This window comes from Leucoraja erinacea, chromosome 15, assembly GCF_028641065.1.
Source record: "Leucoraja erinacea ecotype New England chromosome 15, Leri_hhj_1, whole genome shotgun sequence".
Classification (NCBI taxonomy): Eukaryota; Metazoa; Chordata; class Chondrichthyes; order Rajiformes; family Rajidae; genus Leucoraja; species Leucoraja erinaceus.
The window spans coordinates 42,128,775-42,151,391 of NC_073391.1; the positions used below are offsets into that span (position 1 = coordinate 42,128,775).

Sequence of the window (22,617 nt, forward strand, 5' to 3'; positions counted from 1 at the left end):
ACAAACCAGAACGTCTTGTGGGGAAAACCAAAGTTCTCGGAGAAAACCCACATAAGTCACGGAGAGAGAGCACACAAACTCCATACAGACAAACACCCGCAGCCAGGATCGAACACGGGTCTCTGGCGCTGTAAGAGCCGCAGATGCTGGATAAAATTGCAGGTAGACACAAAATGCTGCAATAATTAAGCGGGTGAGGCAGCATCTATGGAGAGAAGGAATGGGTGACATTTCAGGGTGACCTGTCTCTACCTTCGTTGTCGAATCATAACTGAGGTTCATCAATTTTACTTCGGAGTCACGTGAGTGACTACGTGAAGAAGCCCGCCCCAGCACGCATTGCGGCATTACGTTTCAGCAGGCAACAGCGGCAGGCGGGAGACAGGGCTCCCGCAGAAACGAGAAAAACTAAGTTTAGGTAAGTACGTACCTTTATTTTTACAGCCCCTTTGCGTCAGCTTGTTCCCCGCAGGGCATGCAAGCGGCCCCTTGGACTCCGGGAGGAGTTTTTTCCGTTGTCGGGAGGGGAGGAAAGACGCTACCAGGACCGCACTCACCGGCGGACCATGGATGGGAGCTGTGCCGGTGCCGGTAACTCTCCACAGGGGCGACATCAAGAGAGCGCAGGAAGACGGCGCTAGCACTGCGTGGAGGTTCCTCTCAGTCCTCGCTCGCTCTCGAGTACTGTCCAGGTGAGGCAGGCAGGCGGGCGGGAGGAGGCTTCCGACTTTTGTGGAGCCGGTAAGGGGACCCACTGTGCAGTGCTGGCGTGAGTGCGCTGCAGCCCGAGTGCAGGTGAGCAGCAGCCCGAGTGCAGAGAGAGAGAGAGAGCAAGGACCGCTAATCAGCGGGCCGCTCCCGACACTGCACCAAGCCCGTCAGCATCAGCTGCGGGCTGGGGAAAATGCTGCACCTGCCCGCTCGACGGAGGAAACGTCATTGGGCAGCAACAGGCGGTAGGACCGCTTAGGGGGCGGTCCGCAAACCCGACACCGCGACCGAGCCAGCCCGCTAGCGCCTGAGCAGCGGGCTGGATGTGTGTAAAACCGGGCGGTGGAGCCGACATCGGACTGGGACGTCTCTCCACCCAGGAGGGGGAGAGACAGCCGCCTGAGCTGCAGGAGCGGCTCTTGGGCATTGCAAAGGTGAGTTTGCAGTTGTGTTTTATTACAGATTTCAGGAACACAACGCAAAAACTCGCAAAGAGAAACTGCCCCGCTCCAACTCTACCAGCGGGGCAGCAACCGGCGGCAGCGTCGCTCGCAGAGCGTTTTTCGCTATCCCTGAGACCGAGCCAAGCCAGTCTCGCCAGAGCCTGCACGGCGGACTGGGAAAGCGGCCAGGAAGCCAAACGGCCGGTCGTCTCCGACTCGTCGGAGGGGGACATGTCTCTACCAAAGCAGAGAGAGACAGCCGCCTGAGCTGCACTTAGCAGCTCCTGGAGGAGAAGGTCCACCGGGAACAGCAGCGCTCCCGGCGAGACAGGACAGGCACCTCCTCCATAGTGTCGTGTAAGGCACTGCCCTTTGCTACCCTCATACCACGGGTTGGAGCAGGAGGCTAGCATTGGTGACCAGGGCAGGGCTGGTCTGCAAATGGGGCAGGCGGACAAAATCGGGAGTATGCATGAGGTGCAGGATCAGGAACAGCTGTTGGGTATGGTGGACCGCTTCGTAGCAACCCCACGGGCTGGAGCACCGCCGGAGCCAAAACAATGGCAGCCAGCACAAAACTCTACTAAAAAAGGTGCTCGCCGAGGAGCTGCAAGAATATACAGCACCAGAGAACTGTGAGGCCCTTAAGGGGAATAAGCCTCAAACAGCAAAATCTGCGATTGTGGGGGCCCTTATGCGGGCATAAAAACTCAAGCTACAGCGGATCCGAAGGCTCCTGACGTCAGCTATCACAGTCTATGCTCGTTCTGTGGAGATAACGAGATGAACACATACCACCAGAAAGTGCTGGTATTAAGGTGTACCACACAATTCGAACTAAACAATCTCCGAAGGGAAATATAACACCTGCCCTCAATCTCAAAATTTGCAGGCTTGAGCAAAGCCCCAGCTGCGGAGGCAGACTCACTGCTATTTGGGAGAGATCGGAACAAAAAGCTGAAGGAGATGGAAGAGACATCAAAAACCTTCGGCATCATGAGGGCAGGCCCCGGGACGAGCAAACCACGACTTCCGATACCCAAGCAGCAGCACCTCACGGCATCCACCAGTCGATGTCTAGAATATGGGACTGGTGAACGCTTGGAGCCGCACTATCCCCAAAGATCTTTTAGATCAGGGCCCGCCGCGGACCCCCTGGAAAATACGCCTCCCCCCAACGTCGCCAGCACGTCCTCAGAACAAAAGCACTCAGAAAACAGAAAACACAAAACCGCCAATAACCATGGAGGTAGGTGGGTCTGGTTCCTACCAGCATATAGAGTGCTTTCTTGGACTATCTTGGCTTTCATATTAATTCAGTCCACGTAACTATAATGTTGCCAAGAGACAACATAGTTGAATTGGCACAAACAAGCAACAAATTAATGGTCAAACTACCAACTACTCGACAAATAACAGAGTAATTGGGAAAAATGGTACCATTTCTGTCTACATGATTCAGATGTTAGTATCAAAAACAACATATAGGTTGTCATTGAGCATCTCATGAAGTTACCCACTGAAGTAATATCAGAAAGACAGTGGTGGGGTTACCACTTATACTGGGCATTAATTATCTAAAAAATGTTCGGGTGAAATTTATGAGTTTTAAGCACTTGCATGTATGGGTATAAATAGACTACACTATGGAGGTGGCCTATATTAACCATATGGCAGCATAAAGTCTGTATCATATGACAAGTTGGTCAAAACAATTTGGCAATGGTATGTCCATAGAGGTATTGGACTATCAACAACTTACCTGCCCGGTAAGCAAAATACAGTGACAGACACCAGGTCACATAATATTAAGGACAACATCAATTAGATGTTTTCATATAAAGTTTTAACAAAACTATCAAGCTATATGATGCAACAGATATTAATGCATTTCATTGTCTCTGTACTGCACACTGACAATGACAATTAAAATGGAATGTGAATCTGATATCGATTATTTGCATCAATGCTATATCACCAGGTATTCGGGGATGTCCTATGTATGTCGCGGGGGAAACCAGACCCTGGGGCAGTGGAATCCTCATTAATAAATTTCTCTGGGACAGATAGTTCCAGCAGAAAGCTCGTCAGCTATATATATTAACTTTTCTGACCTATAGGTCATGTTGTCATTCAACAATGTATTTATAATATTGATAGACAAATGCGTTCACGCTGCATTGGTGAAATTAATTCTATGTATTTTTTCCCTTCTGCCTCACCAATCGAGAACAACGCACAGTACAAAAGGATTCTGCTTCAGGTATTTGATAGTACCTGACGGACTTACGCAGCCATTGTTTCACTTACGCCATGACATGGTTGTTGGAACTTGGATGGTATTTCCCAGTACCCAGACGGAGCCGGGCACAAGTCAACTGTGCCATGGAAAAAAAAAATAAAAATAAAATAAGCTCCTGAGCTGCAGATTCTGCGCAAGCCTCTGGGACTGGGATTGTTATACTGAACAATCGACACCATGTCAGCATCCTTTTGAACATCCACTGGACTACAACACTTGTCCAGCATCAAGAGAAGTACTGCAAGGACGAACTGGAATTCCTGGAGAACCTTCATCACGATGAAGGATTCGGCTACAGTACCATCAACACAGCTAGAATTGCCCTGCCTGTTGTTTCAAAACAGCTACAGGACAACAGGCCATGGGGTCACTGGCTGGTGGTAAATTTGAAGGGTATTAAAACTCTAAACCCCTAGACCAGGTACACCCATATATGGGATGTCACAGTGGTTAACCATACTTCAGGGGATACCCACCAGCCAGAGCCCTAAACCTGAACCTTCTATGCACTAAACACATTGTTGAAGGTACACGGAGCAGCACAGAGGGTCCAGTCACTACTCCTATTTACTACTGGACACCATGCTCATAGCTTCAGACCAGATCTCTATCATTGTCCAGGGAATGGTCAAACCAAACCAGGAACACCTTATCCAGTCATAAAAACCGGGCTTACCCGCCAAGAAACACGGTAATGTGCCATGACCCTATTACCTTACATAGACACAACCTAATTATTCGAGGGAGATGAAAAGCCTTGTGGGTTGGTCACAAAAAACCTTGTGGTCGGGTAACAAGCCTTTTTTGAGATGGCTCAAGCAGGTATTAAAGCTCCTGGGATAAAACTAACATGTACAAAGTTTTTCATTCCAGGACAAGCTTCCACGTCAACGGCAAAAGAATAGACGTGCCTGTAAACCACATCCTGGCTACAGCAGAATGGTGGGGGTAAACGTTCAGAGAAATAATTTATTATAAACAGTTGACAAAACCTGTTTTATTTGCAGGGAAGATTCCGATCTGCAAATATTTTAAATTAGCCAAGGGGAGCATTTAAATTTCTTCAGTGTTATTGTAAAAATACCATTGTTTTTCTATAAACAGATTCATTGGTTGATTATGATAACACGCTTCCTCCCTCAAAGGCTTCGGCAGCGAGTGATATAAAGCTGTTACACGGTTTGAAATCACAGAAGCTTTGAAATCTTCACGTAGTCACTCACGTGACTCCGAAGTAAAATAGTAAGATTAAACGAGAACTTACCAGTTTGAAGTTTGATCTGTATTTTATGAGGAGTTACGATGAGGGATTACGTGCCCTCCGCTCCCACCCTCATTACATGGATCAAACTGATAATTGATGTCTCTGTATTCTTTACTATGTTACTTCAAATCTTGTGTCTATCTGTGATTCCACACCGCTGCTTTGAAGTATGCCGCAATGCGTGCTGGGGCGGGCTTCTTCACGTAATCCCTCATCGTAACTCCTCATAAAATACAGATCAAACTTCAAACTGGTAAGTTCTCGTTTAATCTTACTAGTTTACCTATCTACCTGGAAGGTGTTCAGATGTTTCAGATGTTAAAAATATAATAGCTCATAACTTTGAAAACTTTTGTCTTTCTCGGAGTTATGCTGAATTTCGATTTCTCCACTTGTGGGAGAGTCTAGGATAAGAGGTCATAGCCTCAGAATTAAAGGACGTTACTTTAGAAAGGAGATGAGGGGGGATTTCTTTAGTCAGAGGGTGGCAAATCTGTGGAATTCATTGCCACAGAAGGCTCTGGAAGTCAATGGATATTTTTACGGCAGAGTTAGATAGTTTCCTGATTTAAACAGGTGTCGGGTTATGGGGAGAAGGCAGGAGAATGGGGCTGGGGGGGGAACGATAGACCAGCCATGATTGAATGGCAGAGTAGACTTGATGGGCCGAATGGGCTCATTCTGCTCCTATCACTTATGACATGATTTCTAGCTCTTTTACAATTTGACTATCCTACAAAACACACACTTTATCAAAACTGTAAGAATGAAAAAAACAATTTGTGTCAATTGATTTGCAATATTCCTTTTGATTTTAAATTGAATGGCCTTTGCATAGTACTGATCTACTGCTCGAGTTACACGGAGGCAGCACAGTGGCCAAATGGTGGAGTTGCTGCCTTAGAGCACCGGAGGCCCGTGTTCGATCCTGGCTACGGGGGCTGTCTGTACGGAATTTGTACGTTCTCCCTGTGACTGCATGGACTTTCTCCGCTTGCTCCGGTTTCCTCCCACATTCTAGAGGCGTACAGGTTTGTAGGTTAATTGGCTTCTGTAAATTGTAAATTTTTCCTTCATGTGTAGGTTAGTGCTAGAGTTTGGGTGATCGCTGGGCGGCACAGTGGGCTGAAGGGCCTGTTTCCACACTATCTTTAAAGTCTATAAAGTAAAGTCTAAAAAGTCCAGTAATGGGCCTGTCCCACTTTCATGACCTAATTCACAACCTTTTTTACTCGTGGACATTTTTCATCATGCTAGAAAAAATGCCCCGACCTACTTGATGCCATGAGTAACTACGACTAGCATCACATCCTGCTACGACCTACCTACGACCTTGTGACGACCATGCTGCGAGTATGAGTCAAGGGCAAACTCGGCAGAGGTCGTGAATTAGGTGGTGAAAGTAGGGCAGACCCTTACAAGAATGATTTCATACTAAAATTCTTGAAGTAAGCTGTGCTATTCTTCACACTGTTATTGCAAGATTTGAGGGGGGAAATGGTGACGTGGCTGCAGCTTTAACCACATTTCCTTGTTGCACAACACACTAATGTTATCTCTGTCAACGGCCCAGGATTTCAGTTAATAGATGTAGCCATGAGTATCTCATTCAGGAGCCCTTTCTCAACACGTCATCAAGTGCTGGCATTTGAACGTGAGGCACAACGTTACTGAGCCAGGCAAATGGACTTTGGTCAATCTTGTCACCTCCTTATTTTCCACCACCGTTTATTGTTTGGTGATTAGAAACATAGAAACATAGAAAATAGGTGCAGGAGTAGGCCATTCGGCCCTTCGAGCCTGCACCGCCATTCAATATGATCATGGCTGATCATCCAACTCAGTATCCTGTACCTGCCTTCTCTCCATACCCCCTGATCCCTTTAGCCACAAGGGCCACATCTAACTCCCTCTTACGTATAGCCAATGAAGTGGCCTTACTACCTTCTGTGGCAGAGAGTTCCAGAGATTCACCACTCTCTGTGTGAAATATGTTTTGTTCATCTCGGTAGCAGAAGCAGAAGCATTGGCTGATTTTAATCTACCTCTTCGGCCCAAGGAACGTTGGAGCCATTTTGAACACGCCAATGGCTGTGATTTATTCCTTTTATTCCATTGTTCTCTGTACCTTTTCACACCTCTAGTTTCCTTCTCCCTTTGACACTCAGTCTGAAGAAGGTTCTCGACCCGAAACGTCACCTGTTCCTTCTCTCCATAGATGCTGCCTGACCCGCTGAGTTACTCCAGCATTTTGTGTCCATCTTCGGTGTAAATCAGCATCTGCAGTTCCTTCCTACACGCCAATTGGAAAGTTGGAGTTTCGTGTGATTTTGTTAATGATTGGAGCTCCCATTTCTAGTAATTTCAAAAATATTTCATCTTAACCTTTGGGACCCGACACTGAGCCCAGTACATTTAGTTTATCAACCGTTCCAGTCTTTTATCACACGTTTCCAGGATTCTGAGATTTTGTTTTCTCTCTCTCTCCTGGCATTTCATATTTCATTCACCTCCTCCTACTTTGTGCTACTTCCTTTCAGCCCACTGCCACGTTGTGTCATTCCATCTCCCCTGATCTCCACCCTGCCTCACACCCTCCCTTTTGTTCCGCTTGCAACCTGAAACCTGCGGCACTTCTAAATTTTCCGTGACCTGCTAAGATTATCCGGCCTTACCTGTTTATAATTTCTGTAACAAAAGGGCGCTGTGTCGCCAGGTGAAAGAAGAAAGCTATTGAGAAACCTGTCACTTTTCAGGGTGAATGAACAATTGCCATTGTAGCCCAGGGCTGCTGTCTTTTTCGTGAGACACTAATTGCAAGTTATGTCCACGCTCCTACATGAAGAAAACACGCAATTGTGCTCAGATGCATAAAAGAATGCAGCACCGGCAGAAGCCATTAGAACGGTAAAATAATTGCAGATGCTTCAAATCCAAAAAATAAATCAAAAAAATTAGAAATGCTCAGCAGGTCATAGAGTCATAGAATGATACAGCGTGGAAACAGACCCAGACCGGCCAACATGGCCCAGCTACACAAGTCCCACCTGCCTGCGCTTGATCCATATCCCTCCAAACTTGTCCGATCCATGTACCTATAACTGTTTCTTAAACGTTGGGATAGTCCCAGCCTCTGGCAGCTTGTTCCATACACCCACCACCCTTTGTCACGCAATATTTGGAAAGAGAGGGGAAAAAAGCTTAATAGTTTAGGTGACCTTACACCATGTTAGTGCTGGTACTTTGGAATGCGCTGATAATCCGAGTTCCACCCACTTTCCCCATGGTCCACGAACGTCTATCACCTTTAAACATTGAACAGAATTGAAAAGTACAGAATAGTGAAAGGCTTGGATGGAGTGGATGTGGAGAGGATGTTTCCACTAGTGGGAGAGTCTAGGTCATAGCCTCAGAATAAAAGTACGTTATTTTAGGAAGGAGATGAGGAGAAATTTCTTTAGTCAGATGGTGGTGATTGATCAGCCATGATTGAATGGCAGAATAGACTTGATGGGCCAAATGGCCTAATTCTACTCCTATCACTTTTGATCTTATGATCATCCCATAAGCTCCTTAACCTGCACGTGATCCATGATCCCTCCAGTACCGGCAGATCCATGTGCCTATCTAAAAGTCTCTTCAATACCACTATTGTATCTGCTTCCGCCACTCCCTGGCCAGGAACCTGCCACTTTTTTGCGTTTAAAAAAAAAAAAAACTTGTCGTGCACATCTCTTTTAAACCTCCCTTTTGTGCCATTAAAGCAATGCTCTCTAGTCTTTGACATTTCCACTGTGGGGAAAATGGTTCTGACTGTTTGCCTAAACTATGACTTTCATAACTTTATACACTTCTATCATGTCCCCCCTCAACCACGGATGGCTCGGAGAAAACAATCCAATTTTGTCCAACCTCTCCTTATAGCTAATACACTCTAAGTCAGGCAGTGCTGGAAGGAGCTGCAGATGTGCAGGAAAGAATTGAGAGATCGCGCCTCTCCCGCTGAGTTACTCCAGCATTTTGTGTCATGCTGTTGTGGTAAGCCACTTCTAAACCCTTTTTTAATCCCCAAAACATCCTTCCTGTAATGGTTCAAGGTCTTTTATTGTCACGTGTACCAATTAAGGTGCAGTGATATTCGATTTACCATATAGCCATACTAAAGAATGCAACAAGGACACACTACATAAAGGCTTAACAGATACATCCACCACAGCAGATTCCCCAATTCCTCACTGTGATTGGAAGGCACTAAAGTTCCAATCTTCTTCCCTCTTTATTCTCTCGCGGCTCGGGACTGTCGAACCATATTCCGCAGTCGGAGTGAATCGAAGCCCCTGCATCTGGCGCGGTTGAGGCTCCCCGCTCCTGTAAAATCGGAGCAAGTTAACTCATTTTACAAAGAAGTGTCTGGAGATTAGAGATAACCTGTTACAACAGAGGTTTTCTTGTTATTATCCTTTTAACCATTTCCTTCCTTTCTCCCGTGTTGTTTGTTCCTCCTTTTGCATTCTCGGGGTGTAGTCACACTCTCTCATTACTTAATTGAAAATCTTCCTGAACCGGATTTTAAACTATGTGTTCATTCTTAATAATCACTGGCTTATTAATCCATGTGTTTGTTGAGCTAAGCCGTTCAGGTGATGTTTGCCTCATGCCCTTCAATTAAAGTCGCGGCTTGTTCTGCGAGGTGCCCTTCGACATGGGTTTTTGTTCTATACTACTGATTATAATATATAGTTTCCTTTTAGCCTAAGTACAGCGATGGTATGGTGATGAGGGGGAAGGGGAGTGAGGGGTGGTGTGGGGACAAAGTAGATGTTGATAATAGTTATTGGTCTTTCTGTCGTTGAATGTTTGTTTTTGACACCCAGTAAATCATGAGTTGGCAACAGCACATCTGCGTCGAAGGGATAGCGAGACTCCTGAACCTACTGGGTTCTCGACCCGAAACGTCACCTGTTCCTTCTCTCCATAGATGCTGCCTGACCCGCTGAGTTACTCCAGCATTTTGTGTCCATCTTCGGTGTAAATCAGCATCTGCAGTTCCTTCCTACACGCCAATTGGAAAGTTGGAGTTTCATGTGATTTTGTTAATGATTGGAGCTCCCATTTTTAGTATTTTCAAAAATATTTCATCTTAACCTTTGGGACCCGACACTGAGCCCAGTACATTTAGTTTATCAACAGTTCCAGTCTTTTATCACACACTTCCAGGATTCTGAGATTTTTCTTCTCTCTCTCTCTCTCTCTCTCTCCTGGCATTTCATATTTAATTCACCTCCTCCTACTTTGTGCTACTTCCTTTCAGCCCACTGCCACGTTGTGTCATTCCATCTCCCCTGATCTCCACCCTGCCTCACACCCTCCCTTTTGTTCCGCTTGCAACCTGAAACCTGCGGCACTTCTAAATTTTCCGTGACCTGCTAAGATTATCCGGCCTTACCTGTTTATAATTTCTGTAACAAAAGGGCGCTGTGTCGCCAGGTGAAAGAAGAAAGCTATTGAGAAACCTGTCACTTTTCAGGGTGAATGAACAATTGCCATTGTAGCCCAGGGCTGCTGTCTTTTTCGTGAGACACTAATTGCAAGTTATGTCCACGCTCCTACATGAAGAAAACACGCAATTGTGCTCAGATGCATAAAAGAATGCAGCACCGGCAGAAGCCATTAGAACGGTAAAATAATTGCAGATGCTTCAAATCCAAAAAATAAATCAAAAAAATTAGAAATGCTCAGCAGGTCATAGAGTCATAGAATGATACAGTGTGGAAACAGACCCACACCGGCCAACATGGCCCAGCTACACAAGTCCCACCTGCCTGCGCTTGATCCATATCCCTCCAAACTTGTCCGATCCATGTACCTATCTATAACTGTTTCTTAAACGTTGGGATAGTCCCAGCCTCTGGCAGCTTGTTCCATACACCCACCACTCTTTGTCACGCAATATTTGGAAAGAGAGGGGAAAAAAGCTTAATAGTTTAGGTGACCTTACACCATGTTAGTGCTGGTACTTTGGAATGCGCTGATAATCCGAGTTCCACCCACTTTCCCCATGGTCCACGAACGTCTATCACCTTTAAACATTGAACAGAATTGAAAAGTACAGAATAGTGAAAGGCTTGGAAATGATGGAGTGGATGTGGAGAGGATGTTTCCACTAGTGGGAGAGTCTAGGTCATAGCCTCAGAATAAAAGTACATTATCTTAGGAAGGAGATAAGGAGAAATTTCTTTAGTCAGATGGTGGTGATTGATCAGCCATGATTGAATGGCAGAATAGACTTGATGGGCCAAATGGCCTAATTCTACCCTTATAACTTTTGATCTTATGATCGTCCCATAACCTCCTTAACCTGCACGTGATCCATGATCCCTCCAGTACTGGCAGATCCATGTGCCTATCTAAAAGTCTCTTCAATACCACTATTGTATCTGCTTCCGCCACTCCCTGGCCAGGAACCTACCACTTTTTTGCGTTTAAAAAAAAAAACTTGTCGTGCACATCTCTTTTAAACCTCCCTTTTGTGCCATTAAAGCAATGCCCTCTAGTCTTTGACATTTCCACTGTGGGGAAAATGGTTCTGACTGTTTGCCTAAACTATGACTTTCATAACTTTATACACTTCTATCATGTCCCCCCTCAACCACGGATGGCTCGGAGAAAACAATCCAATTTTGTCCAACCTCTCCTTATAGCTGATACACTCTAAATCAGGCAGTGCCGGAAGGAACTGCAGATGTGCAGGAAAGAACTGTGGATGTTGGTTTAAACCGAAGCTGGTCACAAAATGATGGAATAACTCAGCGGGAGAGGCAGCATCTCTGGAGAGATGGGATGGGTGACGTTTCGTGTCGAGACCCTTCTTCAGACTTCAGAAACGTCACCCATTCCTTCTCTCCAGAGATGTCGCCTCTCCCGCTGAGTTACTCCAGCATTTTGTGTCTGCGTTGTGGTAAGCCACTTCTAAACCCTTTTTTAATCCCCAAAACATCCTTCCTGTAATGGTTCAAGGTCTTTTATTGTCACGTGTACCAATTAAGGTGCAGTGATATTCGATTTACCATATAGCCATACTAAAGAATGCAACAAGGCACACTACATAAAGGTTAACAAAATACATCCACCACAGCAGATTCCCCACATTCCTCACTGTGATGGAAGGCAATAAAGTCCAATCTTCTTCCCTCTTTATTCTCCCGCGGCCGGGACTGTCGAACCATCCGCAGTCGGAGTGATCGAAGCCCCTGCATCGGCGCGGTTGAGGCTCCCCCGTCTGTAAAATCTGAGCAAGTTAACTCATTTTACAAAGAAAGTTACTGGAAGATTAGAGATAATTACACAAGGTTTGTTATAATCCTTTAACATTTCTTTTCCCGTTATTTTTTTCCTCCCTTTGCATTCTCGGGTTTAGTCAACATTCCTCTCATTACTTAATTGAAATCTTCACTGAACAGGATTTAAAACTAGGATGTTCATCTTAATATCACGCTTTTATCTAATCCATGAGTTTGTTGATCTACCTGCAGGTGATGTTTGCTCATCCATCCAAATAAAGTGCGGTTTCTGTGTGCCTTTGATGGATTTGTTCTAGCTACTGGATATTAGAATATATGTTCCTTTTAGCCTAACTACAGGAGGGGAGGGGGAGGGGAAGGGGAGGGAGGGGGGGTGTGGGGAGCAAAAGCAATTTGAAAATTATTGGTGTAGAATGTTGTGTTTTTGACAACCAAGTAAAATCATGAGTTGGCAAAAGCACACCTTCGAAAGGATAAGCGGGGATCTCAATGAAACCTACTGGATAATGAAAAGCTCAGATAGAGCGAACGTGGGAAGGATATTTCCAGTAATGGGAGAGTCTAGAACCAGAGGACACAGCAAAAAAGGACTTACCGTTAGAATGGAGATGAGGAGGAAGAGGGTGGTCCCGGACCCCCGGGTGTTGAAGGCCTCCAGCGGCCCGCTCCACCATCGAGGCCGTGCATTATTCCCCGCAGTCACTCTGCCTACCGGCCCTCCGTCTGACCCCTCTGGGCGGGTGAGCTGTGCCTGCCGAGCGGGTCAGAAGGTCATAATCGACAGGAGTTGAATCGGGCCATTCGGCCCATCAATTCTACTCTGTCATTCAATCATGGCTGATGTATCTCCTAACCCCATTCTCCTGCCTTCTCCCCATAACCCCTGACACGCGTACTAATCAAGAATCTCTATCTCTGCCTTAAAAATATCAACTGACTTGGCCTCCACAGCCTCCTGTGGCAAAGAATTCCACAGATTCACCACCCTCTGAAGACATTTCTCCTCGTCTCCTTCCTAAAAGAACATCCTTTAATTCTGAGGCTCTGACCTCTCGTCCTGGACTCTCCCACGAGTGGAAACATCCTCTCCACACCCACTCTGTCCAAGCCCTTCACTATTCTGTTCAATGAGGTCCCCCTCGTTATATTATCTAAATGGTGGCCGATTGGGAAAAAGGGAGATGCAGTGAGACCTGGGTGTCATGGTACACCAGTCATTGAAAGTAGGCATGCAGGTGCAGCAGGCATGAAGAAAGCGAATGGTATGTTAGCTTTCATAGCAAAAGGATTTGAGTACAGGAGCAGGGAGGTTCTACTGCAGTTGTACAGGGTCTTGGTGAGACCACACCTGGAGTATTGCGTACAGTTTTGGTCTCCAAATCTGAGGAAGGACATTCTTGCCATAGAGGGAGTGCAGAGAAGGTTCACCAGACTGATTCCTGGGATGTCAGGACTGTCTTATGAAGAAAGACTGGATAGACTTGATTTATACTCTCTAGAATTTAGGAGACTGAGAGGGATCTTATAGAAACTTACAAAATTCTTAAGGGGTTGGACAGGCTAGATGCAGGAAGATTGCTCCCGATGTTGGGGAAGTCCAGGACAAGGGGTCACAGCTTAAGGATAAGGGGGAAATCCTTTAAAACTGGAACTTTTTTCACACAGAGAGTGGTGAATCTCTGGAACTCTCTGCCACAGAGGGTAGTTGAGGCCAGTTCATTGGCTATATTTAAGAGGGAGTTAGATGTGGCCCTTGTGGCCAAGGGCCAGAGGGCCGAGGCAGGTACAGGATACTGAGTTGGATGATCAGCCATGATCATATGAATGGCGGTGCAGGCTCGAAGGGCCGAATGGCCTACGCCTGCACCTAATTTCTATGTTTCTATGTTCCCCCGAACTTCAGCGAGTCCAGGTCCAGTGCCGACAAAGGCTCATTATAGGTTGACCTACTCATTTCTGGGATCCTCCACCGTACGAGATCCTCGGTCCGTGGCGGGTGAGCCAGGCCCACCGAGTGAGGCGGGCCCGCAGTGAGCAAGTCTGCAGGCACTGGTGATGTACTTCCAAATCAAGATAATGATAGAGTAGGGACTTGGGATGATCCTTTGGGCGACGTTCCCATAGGAATATTGCCTCTTTGCTGAAAGAGGTGGTTGCATAGAGCTGCCATCAGAAGGAAAGAATGAATCGACTGGGCTTATATTCACTGGAATTTAGGATGAGAGGGGAACTCATAGAAACATGTAACATTCTTATGGGATTGGACAGGCTAGATGCGGGAAAAATGTTCCCTATGTTGGGGGAGTCCAGAACCAGGGGTCACAGTTTAAAAATAAGGGACTGAGATGAGGAAAAACTTTTTCACCCAAAGAGTTGTGAATCCGCAGAATTCTCTACCACAGAAGGCAGTAGAGGCCAATTCACTGGATGTTTTCAAGAGAGTTAGATATAGCTCTTAGGGCTAACGGAATTAAGGGATATAGGAAAAAAGCAGGAAAGGGGTATTGATTTTGGATGATCAACCATTGAATGGTTGTGCTGGCTCAAAGGGCCATATAGGCTATTGCAGTTATTTTCTATGTTTCTAAGAGTCTCAGCGAGTAACTATTGGATATTTATGGAGATGGATATTAATTCAAACAAATGCGAGATATTGCACATTGGTAGATAAGGATAGAGGGGAAATCCTTTAGGACCGAGATGAGAAAAACATTTTTCACACAGAGTGGTGAATCTTTGGAACTCTCTGCCACAGAAGGTAGTTGAAGCCAGTTCATTGGCTATATTTAAGCGGGAGTTAGATGTGACCCTTGTGCCTGAAGGGATCAGGGGGTATGGAGAGAAGGCAGGTACGGGATACTGAGTTGGATGATCAGCCATGGATCATATTGAATGGCGGTGCAGGCTCGAAGGGCCGAATGGTCTACTCCTGCACCTTTTTTCTATGTTTTCTATGTAGGTCGAATGTAAGCGGAAGGTCTATGGTGAATGGCAAGACCCTTAACAGTATTGGTATGCAGAAGTATGTTGGGGACTATGACCACTGCTGGAAAGTGTTAAATTGGTAAAGTTTGTACGTTTGCCTTCATCGGTCGGGGCATTATGAGGTGATTGAGAGACTGGTACTCAAAATAATCCTAGACAATACTTTTGTATATTGTGGCTCCATTTTCATGTGTTTAAAAGAAAAAGCCCTTTGTACGCTCTCTGAAAAGTGCAACACGCACAGTCGGATAAAGTGCACAGAAATGTTAGTGTGCACAGGGGGGAAAAATTAACAGACGTATTAGCAAAACCAATCCTGCACAAATATCGCAATGTTGTGTCTAGGATTGATCATAACCAGATTTAGATTGCATTACATAAAGTACATTTAGCATTCCAGTGATTAGGACATTCAAAATAACAATATTCAACATATTTAATAGTGACCTTTGATTTGAGAGTATGTCGCCGACTAAAAAATATTTTTATTAAGTAGCCTTTCCAAGAAAGTAATAGGCAGGAAAATAAGTCTTCTTGCCTAGAAGGTAGATGGAGTGCAGCTGTTACACAATTGAAACATAGAAACATAGAAATTAGGTGCAGGAGTAGGCCATTCGGCCCTTCGAGCCTGCACCGCCATTCAATATGATCATGGCTGATCATCCAACTCAGTTATCTGTACCTGCCTTCTCTCCATACCCCCTGATCCCCTTAGCCACAAGGGCCACATCTAACTCCCTCTTAAATATAGCCAATGAACTGGCCTCAACTACCCTCTGTGGCAGAGTTCCAGAGATTCACCACTCTCTGTGTGAAAAAAGTTCTTCTCATCTCGGTTTTAAAGGATTGCCCCCTTATCCTTAAGCTGTGACCCCTTGTCCTGGACTTCCCTAGCATCGGGAACAATCTTCCTGCATCTAGCCTGTCCAACCCCTTAAGAATTTTGTAAGTTTCTATAAGATCCCCTCTTAATCTTCTAAATTCTAGAGAGTATAAACCAAGTCTATCCAGTCTTTCTTCATAAGACAGTCCGGACATCCCAGGAATCAGTCTGGTGAACCGTCTCTGCACTCCCTCTATGGCAATAATGTCCTTCCTCAGATTTGGAGACCAAAACTGTACGGAATACTCCAGGTGTGGTCTCACCAAGACCCTGGACACCTAATTGAAAATGATTTCACCGACTGAAGCACAAGTACAATAATTTCAGGATCATTTGGTGTCGTACTTGTAAACTTGATTAACATTTCCCAGAATGTATTGCATTTACATTTTGGTTGAAGTTTCCATGTCAGAAATTAGTTTAGTTTAGTTTAGAGATACAGCGCGTAAACAGGCTCTTCAGCCCACCGAGTCCGCACCGACCAGCAATCCCCGCACATTAACACAAGCCTACACACACTAGGGACAATTTACACTTATCCCAAGTATACAAACCATAGCCAATTAACCTACAAACCTGCATGTCTTTTGTGTGAGCGAGGGAACCGGTGATCCCGGAGAAAACTAACGGGGGAGAACGTACAAACTCCGTGCAGACAGCACCCATAGTCGTGATCGAACCCAGGTCTCCAGCTTTGTAAGGCAGCAACTCTACCGCTGTGCCACAGTGCATGTTACATTATTATTTCGAAAGACACAAGTGCTGGAGTGACTCAGCAGGGTCCCACTGAGTTCCTCCAGCATTTTGTATATATTTTTCGTATACCAGCATCTGCAGTTCTTCGTGTCTCCTTCTTGCATTATTGTTTGTTCATTACTGTTTTAGTGATCCTGCTGAAGAAATTGGACAGCTTGGGCAGCTTACAGCCCAGTGGTATGAATATTGATTTTTCTCCAGAGCTGCTGCCTGTCCTGCTGAGTTACTCCAGCTTTGTAACTGTCACTGTATGTCATATTGTTATTTGTGGGCGGAGCACCACGGCAGATTCCTTGTATGTGAATTCCTTGGCCAATAAACTTACTTACTTTTTGTGTCTATCTTGGGTTGAAACCAGCATCTGCAGTTCTATCTTACACACTAAAATAACTCCTGTACTTACAGGTTTTCCTTTGGTCTTCATAACCCGCCCCGCTCCAATCTCTGTCCTGCATTACTCCCCCACACCTTGTCCTTCGAGCCTTCTCCATACCTTCCCTGGCCTTAAACCTCCTGATCAGCCCAAGCTCCCTGCACTCCCAGCTTTACGTCTCAGCCTAATGTTTTTTCTGCCATATGTGAAGAAGTCTGTGTTTAGGCTTCGATTGACATTTGAAAAGATTTTTGTTCCAATGTTTTAACCTCTTTGAAAACCAATTTAACTAAAAATATCATTGTCATAATCATGTAACACCCAACTTGCCCATACTGACCGGGATGCCCCCCCCATCTATGCTAGTCCCACCTGCCAGCGTTGGCCCAAATCTCTTTAAATCTTTACTATCCTTGAACCCGTCAAAATGCTTTTAATGTTGTTATACTACCTGCCTCAACTATCTCCTCTTGCTGCTCGTTCATATATCGACAACCCCCTGTATGGAGAAAGTTGTCCCTCACTTTCCTATAAAATCTTCCCCCTCTCACCTTAAGTCTATGTCCTCTGGTTCTTGAAACCCCCTTTTCACGGTGCGACTTGACGCAAGAGGTAACCAGAGTTTAACATCGTGGGAACCTCGTGCGGTAACAGTACGGCATTCGTGGACCACCGTGGCGCTAACGGCAGGTAATCGTGTAACTTGGGTACTCGGGAGAAAATTCAAACATGTTTGAATTTGTCCAAGAGTGACTTGTACACTTGTGGTTGAGCATTGCAACATTTTATGAACGTAGTGGCCAGTGCGATATCCGTAGTAACTCTTGCGGTCACCGTGGGAACTCCTGCGAACGGTGAACCCGGAAGTTGGATAGAGTGAATCCAGCCAGTTTGCTATTTACATACAAATCTAATAAAACTAGCTAACAAGCATTTCATTAATGTCAGTGTGTCTCTTTTTGTCTGAAAGCAGTTTCTAACTGGAGGAACTCCGCGGGCCAGGCAGCATCTACAGAGGGAAATTGACAGGCGAGCCTTTCCTCAGGCTGCCTTATTTCTCTACCCCCCAACTCCCACCCACACACACAAATGCTGGAGAAACTCAGCGGGTGCAGCAGCATCTATGGAACAAAGGAAATAGGCAACGTTTCGGCCCGAAAAGTTGCTTATTTCTTGTGTATGTGTCGGAAGGAACAGCAGATGCCGGTTTAAAGAGAATGAGTTCGACGGCAGGCAGCATCTTTGGGGAGAAGGAATGGGTGACATTTCGGGTCGAGACCCTTCTGATATGCTGCTTGTCCCGCTGAGCTACATGTTGTGTCTATCTTCGTTTTAATCCAGCATCTGCAGTTCCTTCCTGGCCGAACCCGATTGAAAGATGAGAGGCTGGGCGATAGAAATCATTAATTGAATTAAATAACCTGTCTAATCGTATCTACGGGCTAGATGGAGGAAGAATGTTCCCGATGTTGGGGGGAGTCCAGAACCAGGGTCCCAGTTTTACAGTCTACCGTGGGAACTCTTTAATTACAGCGGGAAACCTTCAGTTTCCCAGGGGGTCAGGACGGGACTGGAGTAGGGAGGGAAAGGTGGGGGAGTCGAGGGAGAGGAGGGGGAGACAGATGGGGGTGTCTTCATTTACTGGCGGTGGGTGTCTGTCACTGAAACAGGCAGGTGAAATTTCGCGTCCACCTTGTGTGTGCCTCTCTCTCTCTCTCTCTCTCTCCCTCCCTCTCACACAGGCATGAACTCCGCGGGCCAGGCAGCATTTACGGAGGGAAATGGACAGGCGACCCATTCTTCAGGCTGCCTTATCTCTCTCTCTCCCCCCCCCCCCCCCCCCCCAACTCTCCCACCTACACACGCGAATGCTGGAGAAACTCAGCGGGTGCAGCAGCATCTATGGAACGAAGGAAATAGACAACGTTTCGGCCCCGCTGCACCCGCTGAGTTTCTCCAGCATTCGTGTGGGAGTTGGGGTGAGGGGGGGGGGGGGGGGGGGGGGGGGGGGGAGAGAGACATAACGCAGCCTGAAGAATGGGTCGCCTGTCCATTTCCCTCCGTAGATGCTGCCTGGCCTGCGGAGTTCATCCATTCATGCCTGTGTGAGAGAGAGGGAGGGAGAGAGAGAGAGAGAGAGAGAGAGAGAGGCTGTCCTGGTCAGTCCTTTTTGAAGATAGACACCAGTTGCTTGGAGCAACTCAGCGGGACAGGCAGCATCTCAAGAGAGAAGGAACGGGTGGCGTTTCGGGTCGAGAGCCTTCTTCAGACTGAAAGTTTCACCTCTCAGTAGATCATAAAATAACACAATCATCACGGTCAATGTGCGATACAGTGCTAATTCATATTTGACAAAATAAAAAGACGACTTCTTGCACATATTGAGAGAAGGTGCATCACACCAAACAACATTTGTCTAAAAAAACACAGATTATTCTTCAGCTCATTAAAGAGCTTGGGTGAAAAAAACCAATATAGTGTGTGACAACAAAGTAACATCATTTGTGCCACGTGATTAACTACACTACAGTCCATGATGTTCATTCACGATTAACGGGAAAGATCGGGAGACGGACAAGTCACTCGTACAAATGACAGAATTTCCGAGTACCGTAGCAACTCTTTACTCTACCCCCGTTATATCGTGTGATATCGTGCTAGACCACGACCACTCCACTCTGGCTACATCTTGCGTCAAGTCGCCCCGTGAAAACTAGCCATGATTCCCCTACTCTGGGTAAAATACTCTGTGCATTCATTCCTCATCCTCCTGTGCTCTAAGGAATAAAGTCCTGGCCTGCCTAACCTCTCCCTATAACTCAGGCCTGGCAACACTCTTGTAAATCTTCTCTGCACTCTTTCCAGCTCCTATGAGATCACCCCTTAGCCTCTTGCGCTCCAAGGAATAAAGTCCTAGCTTGCCCAATAGTTATCAATACATAGCTCAGGCCCTCGAGTCCTGGCAACGTCCTGGTAAATCTTCTCTGCACGCTTTCTAACTTAATGACATCCTTTGCTTAGCAGGGTGAACACATCTGACCATGGAACAAGACATACTTTAAATTCTATTTATTACATTTTCTAAATTAATTTTCTTTTCTGCAATAATATTTTACTGAATAGCAGCACAATGTTTACCTGTTTATTATTTATTTCGTGTCTATTTATTATTATTTTTAATTTATTTAATAATTATGTTGAGGTTTTGTTGTATGTTTTAAGTCATTCAAATCTGAGCAAGTTAAATCATTTTACAAAAAAAGCTACTGGAAGATTAGAGATAATTACATAAGGTTTGTTATAATCCTTTAACATTTCTTTCCTGTTATTTTTTTCCCTCCCTTTGCATTCTCGGGTTTAGTCAACATTCCTCTCATTAGTTAATGGAAATCTTCACTGAACAGGATTTAAAACCAGGATGTTCATCTTAATATTTTCCTGTCACTCTTTTATGTAATCCATGTGTTTGTTGACTTACCTGCAGGTGATTTTTGCTTATCCATCCAAATAAAGCGTGGTTTTTGTGTGCCTTTGATGGGGTTGTCTTAACTACTGGATATTAGGATATATGTTCCTTTTAGCCTGACTACAGGAGGAGGAGGGGAGGGGAGGGGGGAAGGGGAAGCAAAAGCAATTTGAAAATTATTGGTGTAGAATGTTGTGTTTTTGACAACCAAGTAAAATGATGAGTTGGCAAAAGCACACCTTTGGAAGGATAAGCGGGGATCTCATTGAAACCTACTGGATAATGAAAGGCATAGATAGAGTGGATGTAGAAAGGACGTTTCCCATAATGGGAGAGTCCATAACCAGAGAACACAGCCTCAAAAAAAGAGGACGTACCTTTCAGAATGGAGATGAGGGGGAAGAGGGCGGTGAATCTGTGGAATTCGTGGCCACAGACGGCAGTGGAGGCCATTAAGTTATCATAAAATGATAAAAATCATTTAAATGGTTACATTATTTTTGGAGGGCAATCCATTGGGTACTTGTCTGTACGGAGTTTGTATGTTCTCCGGGATCTCCAGTTTCCTCCCACACTCCAAAGACGTACAGGTTTGTAGGTTAATTGTCTTTGGCTTTGTCGGTTGTTGGTTTTGGTATTGTCTTTGGTATCATTGTAAATTGTACCTCGTGTGCGTAGGATAGCGTTAGCGTGCAGGAATCGCCGGTCGCTGGTGCAGACGCGGTGGGCCGAAGGAGCCTGTTTCCTGCGCTGTATCACCAAAACAAAGAAGTAGGATTCGGCAATATTCCGCCATGTTTGGAATAAGTTAAAGATTGAACTGCTTTTGAACAAGTAAAGAATTTGCGGAAGACAAAGGAAGCAGAAGCAGGGAGGAAGCAGATGGAGATTGTGCGCAGGTCACCGTTCAATGCCGCATGCAAACCTCCAAATCACAAGTGCTGTGTTTAAATTACATTCCATAATCTTCCCTGCTGTGAGCAATGTTAGAGGTCACATATGCTTTTTCCTTTAGATGACTTGCATCAAGATATTTAAATCCAAAAAGTTTGCTTGAATGACTTCCTTTGATTAAGGCTCATTGGCCATGGTACCCCATTTTTTCCCTCCTCTCTTCCTTGAGCGCCTAGACTCCCATCCATCCTCCCCCTTTCCCCGCCCCGTCCCCTTCCACCAGCTTTGTAATTCGCACCTCAGCTGTCCTTTATCTCAATCTTTTTGCCTTAAAAACTCCAGCCTTTGCCCAATCATCAGTCTATCATACCCCTCCCCCCTCACCTGTCTCCACCTGTGACTTGCCTGGAGGACACAAGGTACTGGAGTACCTCAATGGGTCAGGCTGCATTTCTGGAGAACATGGATAGATGGCATTTACTGCAGGACCCTTCAACAGCTATCTTCACCCACCTGCCACCTCACCCATCCATCAGAATCATTCTGAAGATGGGTCCCAGCCCAAAACTTCACCAATCCATATTCACCGAAGAAGCTGCCAGATCTGATGACTTTCTCCAACACATTGTGTTTTTTTTTTCCAAAACCAGCACTTGCAATTCCTTGTTTCAGCAGACTGAATAACCTGGTAAACTCAAACCACTTGAGAGGCAATACAGATACATGTATTGGATGGTAGTACTGGATTGCGGGATGAAACCGGAGATCCCGGAGAAAAATCACACAGTTCACGGGACAAGCACCCGTAGTCAGGATCGAACCCGGGTCTCTGGCACGGTTAGGCAGGAACTCTACTGCTGCGCCACCATGCCGCCCATATTTTAACCCTTTGACTTCTGCAGCTATTATGTAAGAATTCTTTGTAAGAATTATGCCATACTTACAGCTTTGGCATGCAGAGCCCCAGTCAGTTTACATTCTGGTTGGCAGATTATTTCTAATTGCCTTTAGCTGTTCCTTTGTCCCATTCGTTAAAACAGACTAGGGAAAAAACAATTAGCATGCTAGCTCTGCTCTCCATATTATGTTGTCCTGTAACTCACAAAGTACAGGGAAACGGATTAGCATTCCCTTGACGCTCTCATTTTATGCGTCTGAGCATTCTCTTTATCCAACTTGGAAACTTTGTAAACCTGAAGCATTGCCAAATTCTTTCCCCTCTGAATCACAGCCAGTCAG

The 22,617-nt window shown here is 45.6% G+C and overlaps 1 protein-coding gene across 3 annotated transcripts in view; it reads left to right on the forward strand.

Annotated features, from left to right (window-relative positions):
* minpp1b (multiple inositol-polyphosphate phosphatase 1b) overlaps positions 1 to 22,617 on the forward strand; it is a 69,593-nt gene that overhangs the window by 20,415 nt on the left and 26,561 nt on the right. The window lies entirely within an intron of this gene.